Source organism: Electrophorus electricus, chromosome 13 (genome assembly GCF_013358815.1).
Source record: "Electrophorus electricus isolate fEleEle1 chromosome 13, fEleEle1.pri, whole genome shotgun sequence".
Classification (NCBI taxonomy): domain Eukaryota; kingdom Metazoa; phylum Chordata; class Actinopteri; order Gymnotiformes; family Gymnotidae; genus Electrophorus; species Electrophorus electricus.
The window spans coordinates 18317022-18343027 of NC_049547.1; the positions used below are offsets into that span (position 1 = coordinate 18317022).

Consider the following 26006-nt stretch of genomic DNA (forward strand, 5'->3'; position numbering starts at 1 on the left):
TTCGTATATAAAGCCTCTTGTTTGGTATTCCATTTGCGAAGTTTCGTTTGGTACAGCGAGCGCGTTTGATCCCTGTTCGTACGGTTCCTGCCTTTTGGCCTATCGTGTTTTGGATTGTTTTATCTAGTCTTTATTCTGCCCAATAAAGCACTAAATGTGTAGTTGCGTGCGACTCCCGTCTTGCCCACTTCTCCAAACTAAAACTATGGTTTTATATATATATATATATATTTGTAGTAAAATTATTTTCTATTTATTTTGATTGAACCATAATTCAAGAAACGTCAGTTGTACTGCGTTTATTAGCGTGACAACATATCAGCACGAACGTGTTCTGATTGTCATTAAAAGCATAATAGGATTATACACCAAAACAACACATTAATCGAATTATATTTAATAAATGAAGCAAAAACAAACTTGTGAAAGAAATACAAATATTTTCTTAATACACTTTCAAGAAGTTGTGGGGACAAAATCATGTATTTCACAAAGTGGTGAGGACAGTGTAAATTGCATCTATGGTTTAGGGCAAATGTAGGGCAATTATTGGCAATTGTCTCGGGTATTTCCAATGCTGTGTCTCATGAGCTGAAAACTAACATTGTTGTTTACCATGTTCCACAGGTTTTAAACTGACGGGATTTTTGTCAAAACAGAATGCATGCTTTTAAGGTTAGTAGCAGAAAGTTCACACCTTTTTAGATACAATTTACATGCTGGACACCCTCCTATAGAGCTTGGTATCAGAGGTCAAAGCACATTAATGTTTTGCAGGAGGATACTGAAACCAACAATATAGATGTTGGCACCATTCCCCCTCATCGCAGTTTGAGTTGCCCCTTGTTCCACATGGGACACCACAAGGCTGCGGATGAGGCAAAGCCAGGAGAGTGGCTGAGTAAGATGAGGGAGGAGCAGCAGACTCTGAAGAAGGAGAGAGATGTGGCAACATCTCCTGCAGATGTGAGTAAATGTATGATAAGATATTTTCATACAGAAGCCATTTTATGCATCATCTCTACTTTTCTGTTTATTTGTCTGGAATTGGTATTTTCATAGCAGTCCCATTCTTAATGTCATGGTAACCAGAATGAAGTCATTTTAATAACATTCTATGTACCATGTAAGCATAATCTTTTCTCTGCAATATGAAACATTAATTTTTGTTAGGTGTACAGGTAGCAGTCTAAGCAGTCACAATGACAGCAAGCTTTTAGAGTGTGTGGCAGCAGTTGTCTGGGCTGTTATGAATAGGAGAACTTAATTGTTGGTTAAGAGCTTAATTAATTGGTATCTGTTCCCTCAGAGAGGCTGGATTTCCCAGTTTAAGTTGGGAGTGGAGAAATTGCAGGCAGTTCTTATGGAGGAAGAACAGGATGGAATCCAGCAGACAAGTGAAGCGGCCCTGAAAAAGAAGATGGATAAAAACCTGTCGAACATTCTGAAAAAGATCGAAAAAGCAGAGGAAAAAGTCAGAGAAAAGGAGAGAAAGGCAATAGAAAAAGAGAAGCGAATGGAAATTAAAGAACGTAAGAAACTGGAAAAGGAATGGAAGGAAAGACGGGAGCACCGGGAGAGGGTGATGAGACTGTTCGCAATGTTGGAGGAGATGAATCAGAAACAGTTGCTGAAGCAGCAAGCCAAAGAGCAAAGAAAATCAGCCAAGGAGGCAGAAAAACGCCAGAAGGAGCTGAAAAAAGCCCAAGAACGTAAGGAGAAGGAAGAGATGAGAAAGGAAAAGAATGGGAGGAAAGGAAGAGGATGTTTGCAGCAATTGTGGTTCACTATGAATAGAAGATGAGGATAATAGACTGAACAACACACAATCATGATAAAAAAAATATTACAAACGTAAAGATAAAACACTGGATAATAAAATCATACAACATAAAAACCGATAAAACAGTGTAAAATATAAACAGTGAAATAAAAGTTGTAAGAGGGATAAAACTAGACTTACATTTGTTATTAAAAAAAGGTTTATGGTCCTGCCTGACCGGTCTATGGATTTCACAGTGGTAAAGTCATTTTCTGAATACACACCATATTATTGTAAATTAGCTGAAATAGCTCAATTGGGAGAGCATTAGACTGAAGATCTAAAGGTCCTGGGTTCAACCCTCTGTTTTGGCATCTGTACTTAAAAGAATTCATCATTGAATAGTTTTACTTTTTTAAGTATAATTCATAAACCTTTACATAGCATTCCTGAAAAATGAATGAGATATTCCCCTTTTTTACGTTATGGTTAGATGTCATTGTGTAATTGCGCTCTGTACTTTGAATTCCGTGAACTTAAACTTTTGTGGAAGTCGCGCTGCCTTACGAAATGTATCCTCACTGCACAGAGAGGCACTTGAACAGTGGCTTCTGCACAAATGCTTTTGAAATGTAGTTCATTACTTATCTGCTCGCCAAACAACTGGACAAGAAAAGGGTAGGTGTATATGTCCACAGTCCTTTCCAAATCCTCTGTGTGAACACTGATATACAGTATATATTTCTCACTTTGGGAGCACTGAACATCTTCCAGACATGTTTGTTCTTTTCCAAAATCTATTTCCTGTTGAGGTAATAACGTTTATAAAAGGCTTTGAAGCTCTTTGTAATAGGTGCAGAGTTGTGCAAGACTGAGTTTGAAAGCAAAAAATGAATAATGTTTCTGGGATATCTTAAGGTCAGAGACCTTTTTGATTCTGTACGTGCAGAACAGAGGCTCTGATGGAGGGGGTTTCAAGGCTTCTGTACAAGTCTAAGGAAGAGTACGCTGAACTGTTCCTGTGAGAAATAACTTCAATAGTGTTGCAAAAGATCTAAGTTTTTAATAGACTTGAAAGCCTCTTTGAGAGTTCTGTGGCTAAACAAGGTTTATTATCTTACCACGGGGTGATACTGACCAGCAACATCATCTTGCAGGTGTTTGGTGGTGTGAGTTGAGATCATCTTTGTTTAAAAAAAAGGAAAATCTTCCAAAGGGATATAATGGTGTCAAGCTTCAATTTGCATATATTGAATAATGTATGTTTGAACATTGTGGTGGAGATTTCAAACACTAGTATGTAAAGAAGGTGGGGCAATTACATAATCAGTTCTGAAAACTGTATAAAAAATGTGTGTTCTTTGTGTGATTGTTCGACATATTCCAGACTATGCTTCGTTTGTAACATTGAGCTCATAATAAACATGGGACTGACTATTCTCTTCAATTAATTCTGAGTCTGCGTCTTTATTTTCTATTTAAAGTGTACTTAATAAAATTACTGGAATGTGGGGAAAATCTATGAACCACACGGTATAATTCCCCACCGAGTAAATTATTTATTTTATATATGACATGCCTTATGTGAACGGGGCAGGGTTTAATGCCAAACCTCATAGCAGTTTTTCTGTTGCTATGGAGAAAGGTCAAATGAGAACAACCTGCTGGGGATTTCCTAAAAGTAACGTGCATTTTTGACCTGCAATAATGTGGATTTATTTTTCATAAATATTCCTGCTTTTGATTTTAAAAAGCCATTTCGTCGTTACAAACATCACGGTTATATTTTGGAAGTTATTTGCAGTTCCATGCTAAACTAAAGCCAGTACAGGGCTTAGCATGGCAGGCCTAGTGAGTCTAAGTGGCTATCCTAACTATGAAGCTTCTTCAGTGTTATTTAATAAATGCCATGAAATGTAGCCTAAAATTAATTTGTATCCTAAAATTCATGAAATAATTTTTTTATAAAATAGGTCCGTGAAATTAACTGACGTTCTTGTGAAATTAGTAGAGTCCTATTATAAGCGCCTTCCATTGCACACGGTATTATGACGTCACAATGTTGCCATGTGTCCTCACTATTCGGCTACAAATAGGTAGAAATAGATACGGTCATTTAACTAGACGACATACAAAGCTTTTAAACAATTTGTAACGTGTCCAAGTTGAGACAGGAACGTTCACTGACGGTGAGTATACATAAATTAATATTAGCTAATTATGCTCGTAAATTTCTTATATTATTCAATACCTGGGGGTATATTTACTGTCACATCTTAGGAAATACAAGGTAAACACAATTTCAAGATGCCATTTTTGCTCTCACAATAAGGGCCAGTTTGTGAAAGAGAATAGCACTATACAAGAGGGAAAGGCCTGCGGCTAGATAACTTGGTCATAGTCTAATTTTAATTCTCTAGCTATCCAGCTAGCTAACATTAGCCAGACTGTCATTGCAAAGATAGGCAAGTTGACCATATATAAATGTGTGGTTTGTGTGAATATAATTCGATTGATTTATGTATTTCACTGTCGGCGGGTTTTGTTTTCCTCTTTAGTCTGTAATCTGGTAGGAAATAGCGGACTGTCTTGCCAAAGTGAGTACCAGTAACAATTTTGCTTAGTAGCAGCGCAAATTACTTAGCAACGGTCATTACACGTTTTAAATAGGCGCGTGCGTCGCTACTGGTCTTGGTGCAACAGGCGTAAACTTGTCTATGAAAATGATCTTTTAGCTTCTACCAGTTTAGCAATTAATCCCAATTGGTGCAACTGATCCATGGAGACAAGAATTCAGAGCGGGTGTCCAATCAGTTCTGGCGCCCCTCAAGTTCACGTCCCTTTAAGACATCAAATCCTCGGGCACGCGCGTTTACTGAAAAGAAATGAACTCCGACTGAAACAAGTTTATGAAAGGTGTTATGGACACACTGCTTAAGTCTGTCATCGGCGTTGAACAACACAAGGAGTATCGGCACCGTGTCGCTCCCAATCCCCGGACATCTAACGACACCTGCCCTTTATTACCTTGATTCATGTTCGCATATAAAGCCTCTTGTTTGGTATTCCATTTGCGAAGTTTCGTTTGGTACAGCGAGCGCGTTTGATCCCTGTTCGTACGGTTCCTGCCTTTTGGCCTATCGTGTTTTGGATTGTTTTATCTAGTCTTTATTCTGCCCAATAAAGCACTAAATGTGTAGTTGCGTTCGACTCCCGTCTTGCCCACTTCTCCAAACTAAAACTATGGTTTTATATATATATATATATATTTGTAGTAAAATTATTTTCTATTTATTTTGATTGAACCATAATTCAAGAAACGTCAGTTGTACTGCGTTTATTAGCGTGACAACATATCAGCACGAACGTGTTCTGATTGTCATTAAAAGCATAATAGGATTATACACCAAAACAACACATTAATCGAATTATATTTAATAAATGAAGCAAAAACAAACTTGTGAAAGAAATACAAATATTTTGTTAATACACTTTCAAGAAGTTGTGGGGACAAAATCATGTATTTCACAAAGTGGTGAGGACAGTGTAAATTGCATCTATGGTTTAGGGCAAATGTAGGGCAATTATTGGCAATTGTCTTGGGTATTTCCAATGCTGTGTCTCATGAGCTGAAAACTAACATTGTTTACCATGTTCCACAGGTTTTAAACTGACGGGATTTTTGTCAAAACAGAATGCATGCTTTTAAGGTTAGTAGCAGCAAGTTCACACCTTTTTAGATACAATTTACATGCTGGACACCCTCCTATAGAGCTTGGTATCAGAGGTCAAAGCACATTGCTGTTTTGCAGGAGGATACTGAAACCAACAATATAGATGTTGGCACCATTCCCCCTCATCGCAGTTTGAGTTGCCCCTTGTTCCACATGGGACACCACAAGGCTGCGGATGAGGCAAAGCCAGGAGAGTGGCTGAGTAAGATGAGGGAGGAGCAGCAGACTCTGAAGAAGGAGAGAGATGTGGCAACATCTCCTGCAGATGTGAGTAAATGTATGATAAGATATTTTCATACAGAAGCCATTTTATGCATCATCTCTACTTTTCTGTTTATTTGTCTGGAATTGGTATTTTCAAAGCATCCCATTCTTAATGTCATGGTAACCAGAATGAAGTCATTTTAATAACATTCTATGTACCATGTAAGCATAATCTTTTCTCTGCAATATGAAACATTAATTTTTGTTAGGTGTACAGGTAGCAGTCTAAGCAGTCACAATGACAGCAAGCTTTTAGAGTGTGTGGCAGCAGTTGTCTGGGCTGTTATGAATAGGAGAGCTTAATTGTTGGTTAAGAGCTTAATTAATTGGTATCTGTTCCCTCAGAGAGGCTGGATTTCCCAGTTTAAGTTGGGAGTGGAGAAATTGCAGGCTGTTCTTATGGAGGAAGAACAGGATGGAATCCAGCAGACAAGTGAAGCGGCCCTGAAAAAGAAGATGGATAAAAACCTGTCGAACATTCTGAAAAAGATCGAAAAAGCAGAGGAAAAAGTCAGAGAAAAGGAGAGAAAGGCAATAGAAAAAGAGAAGCGAATGGAAATTAAAGAACGTAAGAAACTGGAAAAGGAATGGAAGGAAAGACGGGAGCACCGGGAGAGGGTGATGAGACTGTTCGCAATGTTGGAGGAGATGAATCAGAAACAGTTGCTGAAGCAGCAAGCCAAAGAGCAAAGAAAATCAGCCAAGGAGGCAGAAAAACGCCAGAAGGAGCTGAAAAAAGCCCAAGAACGTAAGGAGAAGGAAGAGATGAGAAAGGAAAAGAATGGGAGGAAAGGAAGAGGATGTTTGCAGCAATTGTGGTTCACTATGAATAGAAGATGAGGATAATAGACTGAACAACACACAATCATGATAAAAAAATATTACAAACGTAAAGATAAAACACTGGATAATAAAATCATACAACATAAAAACCGATAAAACAGTGTAAAATATAAACAGTGAAATAAAAGTTGTAAGAGGGATAAAACTAGACTTACATTTGTTATTAAAAAAAGGTTTATGGTCCTGCCTGACCGGTCTATGGATTTCACAGTGGTAAAGTCATTTTCTGAATACACACCATATTATTGTAAATTAGCTGAAATAGCTCAATTGGGAGAGCATTAGACTGAAGATCTAAAGGTCCTGGGTTCAACCCTCTGTTTTGGCATCTGTACTTAAAAGAATTCATCATTGAATAGTTTTACTTTTTTAAGTATAATTCATAAACCTTTACATAGCATTCCTGAAAAATGAATGAGATATTCCCCTTTTTTACGTTATGGTTAGATGTCATTGTGTAATTGCGCTCTGTACTTTGAATTCCGTGAACTTAAACTTTTGTGGAAGTCGCGCTGCCTTACGAAATGTATCCTCACTGCACAGAGAGGCACTTGAACAGTGGCTTCTGCACAAATGCTTTTGAAATGTAGTTCATTACTTATCTGCTCGCCAAACAACTGGACAAGAAAAGGGTAGGTGTATATGTCCACAGTCCTTTCCAAATCCTCTGTGTGAACACTGATATACAGTATATATTTCTCACTTTGGGAGCACTGAACATCTTCCAGACATGTTTGTTCTTTTCCAAAATCTATTTCCTGTTGAGGTAATAACGTTTATAAAAGGCTTTGAAGCTCTTTGTAATAGGTGCAGAGTTGTGCAAGACTGAGTTTGAAAGCAAAAAATGAATAATGTTTCTGGGATATCTTAAGGTCAGAGACCTTTTTGATTCTGTACGTGCAGAACAGAGGCTCTGATGGAGGGGGTTTCAAGGCTTCTGTACAAGTCTAAGGAAGAGTACGCTGAACTGTTCCTGTGAGAAATAACTTCAATAGTGTTGCAAAAGATCTAAGTTTTTAATAGACTTGAAAGCCTCTTTGAGAGTTCTGTGGCTAAACAAGGTTTATTATCTTACCACGGGGTGATACTGACCAGCAACATCATCTTGCAGGTGTTTGGTGGTGTGAGTTGAGATCATCTTTGTTTAAAAAAAAGGAAAATCTTCCAAAGGGATATAATGGTGTCAAGCTTCAATTTGCATATATTGAATAATGTATGTTTGAACATTGTGGTGGAGATTTCAAACACTAGTATGTAAAGAAGGTGGGGCAATTACATAATCAGTTCTGAAAACTGTATAAAAAATGTGTGTTCTTTGTGTGATTGTTCGACATATTCCAGACTATGCTTCGTTTGTAACATTGAGCTCATAATAAACATGGGACTGACTATTCTCTTCAATTAATTCTGAGTCTGCGTCTTTATTTTCTATTTAAAGTGTACTTAATAAAATTACTGGAATGTGGGGAAAATCTATGAACCACACGGTATAATTCCCCACCGAGTAAATTATTTATTTTATATATGACATGCCTTATGTGAACGGGGCAGGGTTTAATGCCAAACCTCATAGCAGTTTTTCTGTTGCTATGGAGAAAGGTCAAATGAGAACAACCTGCTGGGGATTTCCTAAAAGTAACGTGCATTTTTGACCTGCAATAATGTGGATTTATTTTTCATAAATATTCCTGCTTTTGATTTTAAAAAGCCATTTCGTCGTTACAAACATCACGGTTATATTTTGGAAGTTATTTGCAGTTCCATGCTAAACTAAAGCCAGTACAGGGCTTAGCATGGCAGGCCTAGTGAGTCTAAGTGGCTATCCTAACTATGAAGCTTCTTCAGTGTTATTTAATAAATGCCATGAAATGTAGCCTAAAATTAATTTGTATCCTAAAATTCATGAAATAATTTTTTTTATAAAATAGGTCCGTGAAATTAACTGACGTTCTTGTGAAATTAGTAGAGTCCTATTATAAGCGCCTTCCATTGCACACGGTATTATGACGTCACAATGTTGCTATGTGTCCTCTCTATTCGGCTACAAATAGGTAGAAATAGATACGGTCATTTAACTAGACGACATACAAAGCTTTTAAACAATTTGTAACGTGTCCAAGTTGAGACAGGAACGTTCACTGACGGTGAGTATACATAAATTAATATTAGCTAATTATGCTCGTAAATTTCTTATATTATTCAATACCTGGGGGTATATTTACTGTCACATCTTAGGAAATACAAGGTAAACACAATTTCAAGATGCCATTTTTGCTCTCACAATAAGGGCCAGTTTGTGAAAGAGAATAGCACTATACAAGAGGGAAAGGCCTGCGGCTAGATAACTTGGTCATAGTCTAATTTTAATTCTCTAGCTATCCAGCTAGCTAACATTAGCCAGACTGTCATTGCAAAGATAGGCAAGTTGACCATATATAAATAAGTGTGGTTTGTGTGAATATAATTCGATTGATTTATGTATTTCACTGTCGGCGGGTTTTGTTTTCCTCTATAGTCTGTAATCTGGTAGGAAATAGCGGACTATCTTGCCAAAGTGAGTATCGGTAACAATTTTGCTTAGTAACAGCGCAAGTTACTTAGCAACGGTCATTACACGTTTTAAATAGGCGCGTGCGTCGCTACTGGTCTTGGTGCAACAGGCGTAAACTTGTCTATGAAAATGATCTTTTAGCTTCTACCAGTTTAGCAATTAATCCCAATTGGTGCAACTGATCCATGGAGACAAGAATTCAGAGCGGGTGTCCAATCAGTTCTGGCGCCCCTCAAGTTCACGTCCCTTTAAGACATCAAATCCTCGGGCACGCGCGTTTACTGAAAAGAAATGAACTCCGACTGAAACAAGTTTATGAAAGGTGTTATGGACACACTGCTTAAGTCTGTCATCGGCGTTGAACAACACAAGGAGTATCGGCACCGTGTCGCTCCCAATCCCCGGACATCTAACGACACCTGCCCTTTATTACCTTGATTCATGTTCGTATATAAAGCCTCTTGTTTGGTATTCCATTTGCGAAGTTTCGTTTGGTACAGCGAGCGCGTTTGATCCCTGTTCGTACGGTTCCTGCCTTTTGGCCTATCGTGTTTTGGATTGTTTTATCTAGTCTTTATTCTGCCCAATAAAGCACTAAATGTGTAGTTGCGTGCGACTCCCGTCTTGCCCACTTCTCCAAACTAAAACTATGGTTTTATTTATATATATATATATATATATATATGTAGTAAAATTATTTTCTATTTATTTTGATTGAACCATAATTCAAGAAACGTCAGTTGTACTGCGTTTATTAGCGTGACAACATATCAGCACGAACGTGTTCTGATTGTCATTAAAAGCATAATAGGATTATAGACCAAAACAACACATTAATCGAATTATTTTTAATAAATGAAGCAAAAACAAACTTGCGAAAGAAATACAAATATTTTGTTAATACACTTTCAAGAAGTTGTGGGGACAAAATCATGTATTTCACAAAGTGGTGAGGACAGTGTAAATTGCATCTATGGTTTAGGGCAAATGTAGGGCAATTATTGGCAATTGTCTCGGGTATTTCCAATGCTGTGTCTCATGAGCTGAAAACTAACATTGTTGTTTACCATGTTCCACAGGTTTTAAACTGACGGGATTTTTGTCAAAACAGAATGCATGCTTTTAAGGTTAGTAGCAGAAAGTTCACACCTTTTTAGATACAATTTACATGCTGGACACCCTCCTATAGAGCTTGGTATCAGAGGTCAAAGCACATTACTGTTTTGCAGGAGGATACTGAAACCAACAATATAGATGTTGGCACCATTCCCCCTCATCGCAGTTTGAGTTGCCCCTTGTTCCACATGGGACACCACAAGGCTGCGGATGAGGCAAAGCCAGGAGAGTGGCTGAGTAAGATGAGGGAGGAGCAGCAGACTCTGAAGAAGGAGAGAGATGTGGCAACATCTCCTGCAGATGTGAGTAAATGTATGATAAGATATTTTCATACAGAAGCCATTTTATGCATCATCTCTACTTTTCTGTTTATTTGTCTGGAATTGGTATTTTCATAGCGTCCCATTCTTAATGTCATGGTAACCAGAATGAAGTCATTTTAATAACATTCTATGTACCATGTAAGCATAATCTTTTCTCTGCAATATGAAACATTAATTTTTGTTAGGTGTACAGGTAGCAGTCTAAGCAGTCACAATGACAGCAAGCTTTTAGAGTGTGTGGCAGCAGTTGTCTGGGCTGTTATGAATAGGAGAACTTAATTGTTGGTTAAGAGCTTAATTAATTGGTATCTGTTCCCTCAGAGAGGCTGGATTTCCCAGTTTAAGTTGGGAGTGGAGAAATTGCAGGCTGTTCTTATGGAGGAAGAACAGGATGGAATCCAGCAGACAAGTGAAGCGGCCCTGAAAAAGAAGATGGATAAAAACCTGTCGAACATTCTGAAAAAGATCGAAAAAGCAGAGGAAAAAGTCAGAGAAAAGGAGAGAAAGGCAATAGAAAAAGAGAAGCGAATGGAAATTAAAGAACGTAAGAAACTGGAAAAGGAATGGAAGGAAAGACGGGAGCACCGGGAGAGGGTGATGAGACTGTTCGCAATGTTGGAGGAGATGAATCAGAAACAGTTGCTGAAGCAGCAAGCCAAAGAGCAAAGAAAATCAGCCAAGGAGGCAGAAAAACGCCAGAAGGAGCTGAAAAAAGCCCAAGAACGTAAGGAGAAGGAAGAGATGAGAAAGGAAAAGAATGGGAGGAAAGGAAGAGGATGTTTGCAGCAATTGTGGTTCACTATGAATAGAAGATGAGGATAATAGACTGAACAACACACAATCATGATAAAAAAAATATTACAAACGTAAAGATAAAACACTGGATAATAAAATCATACAACATAAAAACCGATAAAACAGTGTAAAATATAAACAGTGAAATAAAAGTTGTAAGAGGGATAAAACAAGACTTACATTTGTTATTAAAAAAAGGTTTATGGTCCTGCCTGACCGGTCTATGGATTTCACAGTGGTAAAGTCATTTTCTGAATACACACCATATTATTGTAAATTAGCTGAAATAGCTCAATTGGGAGAGCATTAGACTGAAGATCTAAAGGTCCTGGGTTCAACCCTCTGTTTTGGCATCTGTACTTAAAAGAATTCATCATTGAATAGTTTTACTTTTTTAAGTATAATTCATAAACCTTTACATTGCGTTCCTGAAAAATGAATGAGATATTCCCCTTTTTTACGTTATGGTTAGATGTCATTGAGTAATTGCGCGCTGTACTTTGAATTCCGTGAACTTAAACTTTTGTGGAAGTCGCGCTGCCTTACGAAATGTTTCCTCACTGCACAGAGAGGCACTTGAACAGTGGCTTCTGCACAAATGCTTTTGAAATGTAGTTCATTACTTATCTGCTCGCCAAACAACTGGACAAGAAAAGGGTAGGTGTATATGTCCACAGTCCTTCCCAAATCCTCTGTGTGAACACTGATATACAGTATATATTTCTCACTTTGGGAGCACTGAACATCTTCCAGACATGTTTGTTCTTTTCCAAAATCTATTTCCTGTTGAGGTAATAACATTTATAAAAGGCTTTGAAGCTCTTTGTAACAGGTGCAGAGTGGTGCAAGACTGTGTTTGAAAGCAAAAAATGAATAATGTTTCTGGGATATCTTAAGGTCAGAGACCTTTTTGATTCTGAACGTGCAGAACAGAGGCTCTGATGGAGGGGGTTTCAAGGCTTCTGTACAAGTCTAAGGAAGAGTACGCTGAACTGTTCCTGTGAGAAATAACTTCAATAGTGTTGCAAAAGATCTAAGTTTTTAATAGACTTGAAAGCCTCTTTGAGAGTTCTGTGGCTAAACAAGGTTTATTATCTTACCACGGGGTGATACTGACCAGCAACATCATCTTGCAGGTGTTTGGTGGTGTGAGTTGAGATCATCTTTGTTTAAAAAAAAGGAAAATCTTCCAAAGGGATATAATGGTGTCAAGCTTCAATTTGCATATATTGAATAATGTATGTTTGAACATTGTGGTGGAGATTTCAAACACTAGTATGTAAAGAAGGTGGGGCAATTACATAATCAGTTCTGAAAACTGTATAAAAAATGTGTGTTCTTTGTGTGATTGTTCGACATATTCCAGACTATGCTTCGTTTGTAACATTGAGCTCAGAATAAACATGGGACTGACTATTCTCTTCAATTAATTCTGAGTCTGCGTCTTTATTTTCTAATTAAAGTGTACTTAATAAAATTACTGGAATGTGGGGAAAATCTATGAACCACACGGTATAATTCCCCACCGAGTACATTATTTATTTTATATATGACATGCCTTATGTGAACGGGGCAGAGTTTAATGCCAAACCTCATAGCAGTTTTTCTGTTGCTATGGAGAAAGGTCAAATGAGAACAACCTGCTGGGGATTTCCTAAAAGTAACGTGCATTTTTGACCTGCAATAATGTGGATTTATTTTTCATAAATATTCCTGCTTTTGATTTTAAAAAGCCATTTCGTCGTTACAAACATCACGGTTATATTTCGGAAGTTATTTGCAGTTCCATGCTAAACTAAAGCCAGTACAGGGATTAGCATGGCAGGCCTAGTGAGTCTAAGTGGCTATCCTAACTATGAAGCTTCTTCAGTGTTATTTAATAAATGCCATGAAATGTAGCCTAAAATTAATTTGTATCCTAAAATTCATGAAATAATTTTTTTATAAAACAGGTCCGTGAAATTAACTGACGTTCTTGTGAAATTAGTAGAGTCCTATTATAAGCGCCTTCCATTGCACACGGTATTATGACGTCACAATGTTGCCATGTGTCCTCACTATTCGGCTACAAATAGGTAGAAATAGATACGGTCATTTAACTAGACGACATACAAAGCTTTGAAACAATTTGTAACGTGTCCAAGTTGAGACAGGAACGTTCATTGACGGTGAGTATACATAAATTAATATTAGCTAATTATGCTCGTAAATTTCTTATATTATTCAATACCTGGGGGTATATTTACTGTCACATCTTAGGAAATACAAGGTAAACACAATTTCAAGATGTCATTTTTGCTCTCACAATAAGGGCCAGTTTGTGAAAGAGACTAGCACTATACAAGAGGGAAAGGCCTGCGGCTAGATAACTTGGTCATAGTCTAATTTTAATTCTCTAGCTATCCAGCTAGCTAACATTAGCCAGACTGTCATTGCAAAGATAGGCAAGTTGACCATATATAAATAAGTGTGGTTTGTGTGAATATAATTCGATTGATTTATGTATTTCACTGTCGGCGGGTTTTGTTTTCCTCTATAGTCTGTAATCTGGTAGGAAATAGCGGACTATCTTGCCAAAGTGAGTATCGGTAACAATTTTGCTTAGTAACAGCGCAAGTTACTTAGCAACGGTCATTACACGTTTTAAATAGGCGCGTGCGTCGCTACTGGTCTTGGTGCAACAGGCGTAAACTTGTCTATGAAAATGATCTTTTAGCTTCTACCAGTTTAGCAATTAATCCCAATTGGTGCAACTGATCCATGGAGACAAGAATTCAGAGCGGGTGTCCAATCAGTTCTGGCGCCCCTCAAGTTCACGTCCCTTTAAGACATCAAATCCTCGGGCACGCGCGTTTACTGAAAAGAAATGAACTCCGACTGAAACAAGTTTATGAAAGGTGTTATGTACACACTGCTTAAGTCTGTCATCGGCGTTGAACAACACAAGGAGTATCGGCACCGTGTCGCTCCCAATCCCCGGACATCTAACGACACCTGCCCTTTATTACCTTGATTCATGTTCGTATATAAAGCCTCTTGTTTGGTATTCCATTTGCGAAGTTTCGTTTGGTACAGCGAGCGCGTTTGATCCCTGTTCGTACGGTTCCTGCCTTTTGGCCTATCGTGTTTTGGATTGTTTTATCTAGTCTTTATTCTGCCCAATAAAGCACTAAATGTGTAGTTGCGTGCGACTCCCGTCTTGCCCACTTCTCCAAACTAAAACTATGGTTTTATTTATATATATATATATATATTTGTAGTAAAATTATTTTCTATTTATTTTGATTGAACCATAATTCAAGAAACGTCAGTTGTACTGCGTTTATTAGCGTGACAACATATCAGCACGAACGTGTTCTGATTGTCATTAAAAGCATAATAGGATTATAGACCAAAACAACACATTAATCGAATTATTTTTAATAAATGAAGCAAAAACAAACTTGCGAAAGAAATACAAATATTTTGTTAATACACTTTCAAGAAGTTGTGGGGACAAAATCATGTATTTCACAAAGTGGTGAGGACAGTGTAAATTGCGTCTATGGTTTAGGGCAAATGTAGGGCAATTATTGGCAATTGTCTCGGGTATTTCCAATGCTGTGTCTCATGAGCTGAAAACTAACATTGTTGTTTACCATGTTCCACAGGTTTTAAACTGACGGGATTTTTGTCAAAACAGAATGCATGCTTTTAAGGTTAGTAGCAGAAAGTTCACACCTTTTTAGATACAATTTACATGCTGGACACCCTCCTATAGAGCTTGGTATCAGAGGTCAAAGCACATTACTGTTTTGCAGGAGGATACTGAAACCAACAATATAGATGTTGGCACCATTCCCCCTCATCGCAGTTTGAGTTGCCCCTTGTTCCACATGGGACACCACAAGGCTGCGGATGAGGCAAAGCCAGGAGAGTGGCTGAGTAAGATGAGGGAGGAGCAGCAGACTCTGAAGAAGGAGAGAGATGTGGCAACATCTCCTGCAGATGTGAGTAAATGTATGATAAGATATTTTCATACAGAAGCCATTTTATGCATCATCTCTACTTTTCTGTTTATTTGTCTGGAATTGGTATTTTCATAGCGTCCCATTCTTAATGTCATGGTAACCAGAATGAAGTCATTTTAATAACATTCTATGTACCATGTAAGCATAATCTTTTCTCTGCAATATGAAACATTAATTTTTGTTAGGTGTACAGGTAGCAGTCTAAGCAGTCACAATGACAGCAAGCTTTTAGAGTGTGTGGCAGCAGTTGTCTGGGCTGTTATGAATAGGAGAACTTAATTGTTGGTTAAGAGCTTAATTAATTGGTATCTGTTCCCTCAGAGAGGCTGGATTTCCCAGTTTAAGTTGGGAGTGGAGAAATTGCAGGCTGTTCTTATGGAGGAAGAACAGGATGGAATCCAGCAGACAAGTGAAGCGGCCCTGAAAAAGAAGATGGATAAAAACCTGTCGAACATTCTGAAAAAGATCGAAAAAGCAGAGGAAAAAGTCAGAGAAAAGGAGAGAAAGGCAATAGAAAAAGAGAAGCGAATGGAAATTAAAGAACGTAAGAAACTGGAAAAGGAATGGAAGGAAAGACGGGAGCACCGGGAGAGGGTGATGAGACTGTTCGCAATGTTGGAGGAGATGAATCAGAAACAGTTGCTGAAGCAGCAAGCCAAAGAGCAAAGAAAATCAGCCAAGGAGGCAGAAAAACGCCAGAAGGAGCTGAAAAAAGCCCAAGAACGTAAGGAGAAGGAAGAGATGAGAAAGGAAAAGAATGGGAGGAAAGGAAGAGGATGTTTGCAGCAATTGTGGTTCACTATGAATAGAAGATGAGGATAATAGACTGAACAACACACAATCATGATAAAAAAAATATTACAAACGTAAAGATAAAACACTGGATAATAAAATCATACAACATAAAAACCGATAAAACAGTGTAAAATATAAACAGTGAAATAAAAGTTGTAAGAGGGATAAAACTAAGACTTACATTTGTTATTAAAAAAAGGTTTATGGTCCTGCCTGACCGGTCTATGGATTTCACAGTGGTAAAGTCATTTTCTGAATACACACCATATTATTGTAAATTAGCTGAAATAGCTCAATTGGGAGAGCATTAGACTGAAGATCTAAAGGTCCTGGGTTCAACCCTCTGTTTTGGCATCTGTACTTAAAAGAATTCATCATTGAATAGTTTTACTTTTTTAAGTATAATTCATAAACCTTTACATTGCGTTCCTGAAAAATGAATGAGATATTCCCCTTTTTTACGTTATGGTTAGATGTCATTGAGTAATTGCGCGCTGTACTTTGAATTCCGTGAACTTAAACTTTTGTGGAAGTCGCGCTGCCTTACGAAATGTTTCCTCACTGCACAGAGAGGCACTTGAACAGTGGCTTCTGCACAAATGCTTTTGAAATGTAGTTCATTACTTATCTGCTCGCCAAACAACTGGACAAGAAAAGGGTAGGTGTATATGTCCACAGTCCTTCCCAAATCCTCTGTGTGAACACTGATATACAGTATATATTTCTCACTTTGGGAGCACTGAACATCTTCCAGACATGTTTGTTCTTTTCCAAAATCTATTTCCTGTTGAGGTAATAACATTTATAAAAGGCTTTGAAGCTCTTTGTAACAGGTGCAGAGTGGTGCAAGACTGTGTTTGAAAGCAAAAAATGAATAATGTTTCTGGGATATCTTAAGGTCAGAGACCTTTTTGATTCTGAACGTGCAGAACAGAGGCTCTGATGGAGGGGGTTTCAAGGCTTCTGTACAAGTCTAAGGAAGAGTACGCTGAACTGTTCCTGTGAGAAATAACTTCAATAGTGTTGCAAAAGATCTAAGTTTTTAATAGACTTGAAAGCCTCTTTGAGAGTTCTGTGGCTAAACAAGGTTTATTATCTTACCACGGGGTGATACTGACCAGCAACATCATCTTGCAGGTGTTTGGTGGTGTGAGTTGAGATCATCTTTGTTTAAAAAAAAGGAAAATCTTCCAAAGGGATATAATGGTGTCAAGCTTCAATTTGCATATATTGAATAATGTATGTTTGAACATTGTGGTGGAGATTTCAAACACTAGTATGTAAAGAAGGTGGGGCAATTACATAATCAGTTCTGAAAACTGTATAAAAAATGTGTGTTCTTTGTGTGATTGTTCGACATATTCCAGACTATGCTTCGTTTGTAACATTGAGCTCAGAATAAACATGGGACTGACTATTCTCTTCAATTAATTCTGAGTCTGCGTCTTTATTTTCTAATTAAAGTGTACTTAATAAAATTACTGGAATGTGGGGAAAATCTATGAACCACACGGTATAATTCCCCACCGAGTACATTATTTATTTTATATATGACATGCCTTATGTGAACGGGGCAGAGTTTAATGCCAAACCTCATAGCAGTTTTTCTGTTGCTATGGAGAAAGGTCAAATGAGAACAACCTGCTGGGGATTTCCTAAAAGTAACGTGCATTTTTGACCTGCAATAATGTGGATTTATTTTTCATAAATATTCCTGCTTTTGATTTTAAAAAGCCATTTCGTCGTTACAAACATCACGGTTATATTTCGGAAGTTATTTGCAGTTCCATGCTAAACTAAAGCCAGTACAGGGATTAGCATGGCAGGCCTAGTGAGTCTAAGTGGCTATCCTAACTATGAAGCTTCTTCAGTGTTATTTAATAAATGCCATGAAATGTAGCCTAAAATTAATTTGTATCCTAAAATTCATGAAATAATTTTTTTATAAAACAGGTCCGTGAAATTAACTGACGTTCTTGTGAAATTAGTAGAGTCCTATTATAAGCGCCTTCCATTGCACACGGTATTATGACGTCACAATGTTGCCATGTGTCCTCACTATTCGGCTACAAATAGGTAGAAATAGATACGGTCATTTAACTAGACGACATACAAAGCTTTGAAACAATTTGTAACGTGTCCAAGTTGAGACAGGAACGTTCATTGACGGTGAGTATACATAAATTAATATTAGCTAATTATGCTCGTAAATTTCTTATATTATTCAATACCTGGGGGTATATTTACTGTCACATCTTAGGAAATACAAGGTAAACACAATTTCAAGATGTCATTTTTGCTCTCACAATAAGGGCCAGTTTGTGAAAGAGACTAGCACTATACAAGAGGGAAAGGCCTGCGGCTAGATAACTTGGTCATAGTCTAATTTTAATTCTCTAGCTATCCAGCTAGCTAACATTAGCCAGACTGTCATTGCAAAGATAGGCAAGTTGACCATATATAAATAAGTGTGGTTTGTGTGAATATAATTCGATTGATTTATGTATTTCACTGTCGGCGGGTTTTGTTTTCCTCTATAGTCTGTAATCTGGTAGGAAATAGCGGACTATCTTGCCAAAGTGAGTATCGGTAACAATTTTGCTTAGTAACAGCGCAAGTTACTTAGCAACGGTCATTACACGTTTTAAATAGGCGCGTGCGTCGCTACTGGTCTTGGTGCAACAGGCGTAAACTTGTCTATGAAAATGATCTTTTAGCTTCTACCAGTTTAGCAATTAATCCCAATTGGTGCAACTGATCCATGGAGACAAGAATTCAGAGCGGGTGTCCAATCAGTTCTGGCGCCCCTCAAGTTCACGTCCCTTTAAGACATCAAATCCTCGGGCACGCGCGTTTACTGAAAAGAAATGAACTCCGACTGAAACAAGTTTATGAAAGGTGTTATGGACACACTGCTTAAGTCTGTCATCGGCGTTGAACAACACAAGGAGTATCGGCACCGTGTCGCTCCCAATCCCCGGACATCTAACGACACCTGCCCTTTATTACCTTGATTCATGTTCGCATATAAAGCCTCTTGTTTGGTATTCCATTTGCGAAGTTTCGTTTGGTACAGCGAGCGCGTTTGATCCCTGTTCGTACGGTTCCTGCCTTTTGGCCTATCGTGTTTTGGATTGTTTTATCTAGTCTTTATTCTGCCCAATAAAGCACTAAATGTGTAGTTGCGTTCGACTCCCGTCTTGCCCACTTCTCCAAACTAAAACTATGGTTTTATATATATATATATATATTTGTAGTAAAATTATTTTCTATTTATTTTGATTGAACCATAATTCAAGAAACGTCAGTTGTACTGCGTTTATTAGCGTGACAACATATCAGCACGAACGTGTTCTGATTGTCATTAAAAGCATAATAGGATTATACACCAAAACAACACATTAATCGAATTATTTTAATAAATGAAGCAAAAACAAACTTGTGAAAGAAATACAAATATTTTCTTAATACACTTTCAAGAAGTTGTGGGGACAAAATCATGTATTTCACAAAGTGGTGAGGACAGTGTAAATTGCATCTATGGTTTAGGGCAAATGTAGGGCAATTATTGGCAATTGTCTTGGGTATTTCCAATGCTGTGTCTCATGAGCTGAAAACTAACATTGTTGTTTACCATGTTCCACAGGTTTTAAACTGACGGGATTTTTGTCAAAACAGAATGCATGCTTTTAAGGTTAGTAGCAGAAAGTTCACACCTTTTTAGATACAATTTACATGCTGGACACCCTCCTATAGAGCTTGGTATCAGAGGTCAAAGCACATTACTGTTTTGCAGGAGGATACTGAAACCAACAATATAGATGTTGGCACCATTCCCCCTCATCGCAGTTTGAGTTGCCCCTTGTTCCACATGGGACACCACAAGGCTGCGGATGAGGCAAAGCCAGGAGAGTGGCTGAGTAAGATGAGGGAGGAGCAGCAGACTCTGAAGAAGGAGAGAGATGTGGCAACATCTCCTGCAGATGTGAGTAAATGTATGATAAGATATTTTCATACAGAAGCCATTTTATGCATCATCTCTACTTTTCTGTTTATTTGTCTGGAATTGGTATTTTCATAGCGTCCCATTCTTAATGTCATGGTAACCAGAATGAAGTCATTTTAATAACATTCTATGTACCATGTAAGCATAATCTTTTCTCTGCAATATGAAACATTAATTTTTGTTAGGTGTACAGGTAGCAGTCTAAGCAGTCACAATGACAGCAAGCTTTTAGAGTGTGTGGCAGCAGTTGTCTGGGCTGTTATGAATAGGAGAACTTAATTGTTGGTTAAGAGCTTAATTAATTGGTATCTGTTCCCTCAGAGAGGCTGGATTTCCCAGTTTAAGTTGGGAGTGGAGAAATTGCAGGCTGTTCTTATGGAGGAAGAACAGGATGGAATCCAGCAGACAAGTGAAGCGGCCCTGAAAAAGAAGATGGATAAAAACCTGTCGAACATTCTGAAAAAGATCGAAAAAGCAGAGGAAAAAGTCAGAGAAAAGGAGAGAAAGGCAATAGAAAAAGAGAAGCGAATGGAAATTAAAGAACGTAAGAAACTGGAAAAGGAATGGAAGGAAAGACGGGAGCACCGGGAGAGGGTGATGAGACTGTTCGCAATGTTGGAGGAGATGAATCAGAAACAGTTGCTGAAGCAGCAAGCCAAAGAGCAAAGAAAATCAGCCAAGGAGGCAGAAAAACGCCAGAAGGAGCTGAAAAAAGCCCAAGAACGTAAGGAGAAGGAAGAGATGAGAAAGGAAAAGAATGGGAGGAAAGGAAGAGGATGTTTGCAGCAATTGTGGTTCACTATGAATAGAAGATGAGGATAATAGACTGAACAACACACAATCATGATAAAAAAAATATTACAAACGTAAAGATAAAACACTGGATAATAAAATCATACAACATAAAAACCGATAAAACAGTGTAAAATATAAACAGTGAAATAAAAGTTGTAAGAGGGATAAAACAAGACTTACATTTGTTATTAAAAAAAGGTTTATGGTCCTGCCTGACCGGTCTATGGATTTCACAGTGGTAAAGTCATTTTCTGAATACACACCATATTACTGTAAATTAGCTGAAATAGCTCAATTGGGAGAGCATTAGACTGAAGATCTAAAGGTCCTGGGTTCAACCCTCTGTTTTGGCATCTGTACTTAAAAGAATTCATCATTGAATAGTTTTACTTTTTTAAGTATAATTCATAAACCTTTACATTGCGTTCCTGAAAAATGAATGAGATATTCCCCTTTTTTACGTTATGGTTAGATGTCATTGAGTAATTGCGCGCTGTACTTTGAATTCCGTGAACTTAAACTTTTGTGGAAGTCGCGCTGCCTTACGAAATGTTTCCTCACTGCACAGAGAGGCACTTGAACAGTGGCTTCTGCACAAATGCTTTTGAAATGTAGTTCATTACTTATCTGCTCGCCAAACAACTGGACAAGAAAAGGGTAGGTGTATATGTCCACAGTCCTTCCCAAATCCTCTGTGTGAACACTGATATACAGTATATATTTCTCACTTTGGGAGCACTGAACATCTTCCAGACATGTTTGTTCTTTTCCAAAATCTATTTCCTGTTGAGGTAATAACATTTATAAAAGGCTTTGAAGCTCTTTGTAACAGGTGCAGAGTGGTGCAAGACTGTGTTTGAAAGCAAAAAATGAATAATGTTTCTGGGATATCTTAAGGTCAGAGACCTTTTTGATTCTGAACGTGCAGAACAGAGGCTCTGATGGAGGGGGTTTCAAGGCTTCTGTACAAGTCTAAGGAAGAGTACGCTGAACTGTTCCTGTGAGAAATAACTTCAATAGTGTTGCAAAAGATCTAAGTTTTTAATAGACTTGAAAGCCTCTTTGAGAGTTCTGTGGCTAAACAAGGTTTATTATCTTACCACGGGGTGATACTGACCAGCAACATCATCTTGCAGGTGTTTGGTGGTGTGAGTTGAGATCATCTTTGTTTAAAAAAAAGGAAAATCTTCCAAAGGGATATAATGGTGTCAAGCTTCAATTTGCATATATTGAATAATGTATGTTTGAACATTGTGGTGGAGATTTCAAACACTAGTATGTAAAGAAGGTGGGGCAATTACATAATCAGTTCTGAAAACTGTATAAAACATGTGTGTTCTTTGTGTGATTGTTCGACATATTCCAGACTATGCTTCGTTTGTAACATTGAGCTCAGAATAAACATGGGACTGACTATTCTCTTCAATTAATTCTGAGTCTGCGTCTTTATTTTCTAATTAAAGTGTACTTAATAAAATTACTGGAATGTGGGGAAAATCTATGAACCACACGGTATAATTCCCCACCGAGTACATTATTTATTTTATATATGACATGCCTTATGTGAACGGGGCAGAGTTTAATGCCAAACCTCATAGCAGTTTTTCTGTTGCTATGGAGAAAGGTCAAATGAGAACAACCTGCTGGGGATTTCCTAAAAGTAACGTGCATTTTTGACCTGCAATAATGTGGATTTATTTTTCATAAATATTCCTGCTTTTGATTTTAAAAAGCCATTTCGTCGTTACAAACATCACGGTTATATTTCGGAAGTTATTTGCAGTTCCATGCTAAACTAAAGCCAGTACAGGGATTAGCATGGCAGGCCTAGTGAGTCTAAGTGGCTATCCTAACTATGAAGCTTCTTCAGTGTTATTTAATAAATGCCATGAAATGTAGCCTAAAATTAATTTGTATCCTAAAATTCATGAAATAATTTTTTTATAAAACAGGTCCGTGAAATTAACTGACGTTCTTGTGAAATTAGTAGAGTCCTAGTTATAAGCGCCTTCCATTGCACACGGTATTATGACGTCACAATGTTGCCATGTGTCCTCACTATTCGGCTACAAATAGGTAGAAATAGATACGGTCATTTAACTAGACGACATACAAAGCTTTGAAACAATTTGTAACGTGTCCAAGTTGAGACAGGAACGTTCATTGACGGTGAGTATACATAAATTAATATTAGCTAATTATGCTCGTAAATTTCTTATATTATTCAATACCTGGGGGTATATTTACTGTCACATCTTAGGAAATACAAGGTAAACACAATTTCAAGATGTCATTTTTGCTCTCACAATAAGGGCCAGTTTGTGAAAGAGACTAGCACTATACAAGAGGGAAAGGCCTGCGGCTAGATAACTTGGTCATAGTCTAATTTTAATTCTCTAGCTATCCAGCTAGCTAACATTAGCCAGACTGTCATTGCAAAGATAGGCAAGTTGACCATATATAAATAAGTGTGGTTTGTGTGAATATAATTCGATTGATTTATGTATTTCACTGTCGGCGGGTTTTGTTTTCCTCTATAGTCTGTAATCTGGTAGGAAATAGCGGACTATCTTGCCAAAGTGAGTATCGGTAACAATTTTGCTTAGTAACAGCGCAAGTTACTTAGCAACGGTCATTACACGTTTTAAATAGGCGCGTGCGTCGCTACTGGTCTTGGTGCAACAGGCGTAAACTTGTCTATGAAAATGATCTTTTAGCTTCTACCAGTTTAGCAATTAATCCCAATTGGTGCAACTGATCCATGGAGACAAGAATTCAGAGCGGGTGTCCAATCAGTTCTGGCGCCCCTCAAGTTCACGTCCCTTTAAGACATCAAATCCTCGGGCACGCGCGTTTACTGAAAAGAAATGAAGTCCGACTGAAACAAGTTTATGAAAGGTGTTATGGACACACTGCTTAAGTCTGTCATCGGCGTTGAACAACACAAGGAGTATCGGCACCGTGTCGCTCCCAATCCCCGGACATCTAACGACACCTGCCCTTTATTACCTTGATTCATGTTCGTATATAAAGCCTCTTGTTTGGTATTCCATTTGCGAAGTTTCGTTTGGTACAGCGAGCGCGTTTGATCCCTGTTCGTACGGTTCCTGCCTTTTGGCCTATCGTGTTTTGGATTGTTTTATCTAGTCTTTATTCTGCCCAATAAAGCACTAAATGTGTAGTTGCGTGCGACTCCCGTCTTGCCCACTTCTCCAAACTAAAACTATGGTTTTATTTATATATATATATATATATATATTTGTAGTAAAATTATTTTCTATTTATTTTGATTGAACCATAATTCAAGAAACGTCAGTTGTACTGCGGTTTATTAGCGTGACAACATATCAGCACGAACGTGTTCTGATTGTCATTAAAAGCATAATAGGATTATAGACCAAAACAACACATTAATCGAATTATTTTTAATAAATGAAGCAAAAACAAACTTGTGAAAGAAATACAAATATTTTGTTAATACACTTTCAAGAAGTTGTGGGGACAAAATCATGTATTTCACAAAGTGGTGAGGACAGTGTAAATTGCATCTATGGTTTAGGGCAAATGTAGGGCAATTATTGGCAATTGTCTCGGGTATTTCCAATGCTGTGTCTCATGAGCTGAAAACTAACATTGTTGTTTACCATGTTCCACAGGTTTTAAACTGACGGGATTTTTGTCAAAACAGAATGCATTCTTTTAAGGTTAGTAGCAGAAAGTTCACACCTTTTTAGATACAATTTACATGCTGGACACCCTCCTATAGAGCTTGGTATCAGAGGTCAAAGCACATTACTGTTTTGCAGGAGGATACTGAAACCAACAATATAGATGTTGGCACCATTCCCCCTCATCGCAGTTTGAGTTGCCCCTTGTTCCACATGGGACACCACAAGGCTGCGGATGAGGCAAAGCCAGGAGAGTGGCTGAGTAAGATGAGGGAGGAGCAGCAGACTCTGAAGAAGGAGAGAGATGTGGCAACATCTCCTGCAGATGTGAGTAAATGTATGATAAGATATTTTCATACAGAAGCCATTTTATGCATCATCTCTACTTTTCTGTTTATTTGTCTGGAATTGGTATTTTCATAGCGTCCCATTCTTAATGTCATGGTAACCAGAATGAAGTCATTTTAATAACATTCTATGTACCATGTAAGTATAATCTTTTCTCTGCAATATGAAACATTAATTTTTGTTAGGTGTACAGGTAGCAGTCTAAGCAGTCACAATGACAGCAAGCTTTTAGAGTGTGTGGCAGCAGTTGTCTGGGCTGTTATGAATAGGAGAACTTAATTGTTGGTTAAGAGCTTAATTAATTGGTATCTGTTCCCTCAGAGAGGCTGGATTTCCCAGTTTAAGTTGGGAGTGGAGAAATTGCAGGCTGTTCTTATGGAGGAAGAACAGGATGGAATCCAGCAGACAAGTGAAGCGGCCCTGAAAAAGAAGATGGATAAAAACCTGTCGAACATTCTGAAAAAGATCGAAAAAGCAGAGGAAAAAGTCAGAGAAAAGGAGAGAAAGGCAATAGAAAAAGAGAAGCGAATGGAAATTAAAGAACGTAAGAAACTGGAAAAGGAATGGAAGGAAAGACGGGAGCACCGGGAGAGGGTGATGAGACTGTTCGCAATGTTGGAGGAGATGAATCAGAAACAGTTGCTGAAGCAGCAAGCCAAAGAGCAAAGAAAATCAGCCAAGGAGGCAGAAAAACGCCAGAAGGAGCTGAAAAAAGCCCAAGAACGTAAGGAGAAGGAAGAGATGAGAAAGGAAAAGAATGGGAGGAAAGGAAGAGGATGTTTGCAGCAATTGTGGTTCACTATGAATAGAAGATGAGGATAATAGACTGAACAACACACAATCATGATAAAAAAAAATATTACAAACGTAAAGATAAAACACTGGATAATAAAATCATACAACATAAAAACGGATAAAACAGTGTAAAATATAAACAGTGAAATAAAAGTTGTAAGAGGGATAAAACAAGACTTACATTTGTTATTAAAAAAAGGT

The 26006-nt window shown here is 37.8% G+C and overlaps 5 non-coding genes across 5 annotated transcripts; all 5 read left to right on the plus strand.

Annotated features, from left to right (window-relative positions):
* Positions 1 to 2063: 2063 nt before the first annotated feature.
* On the plus strand, positions 2064 to 2136 carry trnaf-gaa. The gene has a single exon. It is a non-coding gene; the product is annotated as a tRNA-Phe (tRNA).
* Positions 2137 to 6858: 4722 nt separating this feature from the next.
* Positions 6859 to 6931, plus strand: trnaf-gaa. Its single transcript has one exon. It is a non-coding gene; the product is annotated as a tRNA-Phe (tRNA).
* Positions 6932 to 11668: 4737 nt separating this feature from the next.
* Positions 11669 to 11741, plus strand: trnaf-gaa. The gene has a single exon. It is a non-coding gene; the product is annotated as a tRNA-Phe (tRNA).
* Positions 11742 to 16474: 4733 nt separating this feature from the next.
* trnaf-gaa lies at positions 16475 to 16547 on the plus strand. Its single transcript has one exon. It is a non-coding gene; the product is annotated as a tRNA-Phe (tRNA).
* Positions 16548 to 21274: 4727 nt separating this feature from the next.
* trnaf-gaa lies at positions 21275 to 21347 on the plus strand. Its single transcript has one exon. It is a non-coding gene; the product is annotated as a tRNA-Phe (tRNA).
* Positions 21348 to 26006: the final 4659 nt, after the last annotated feature.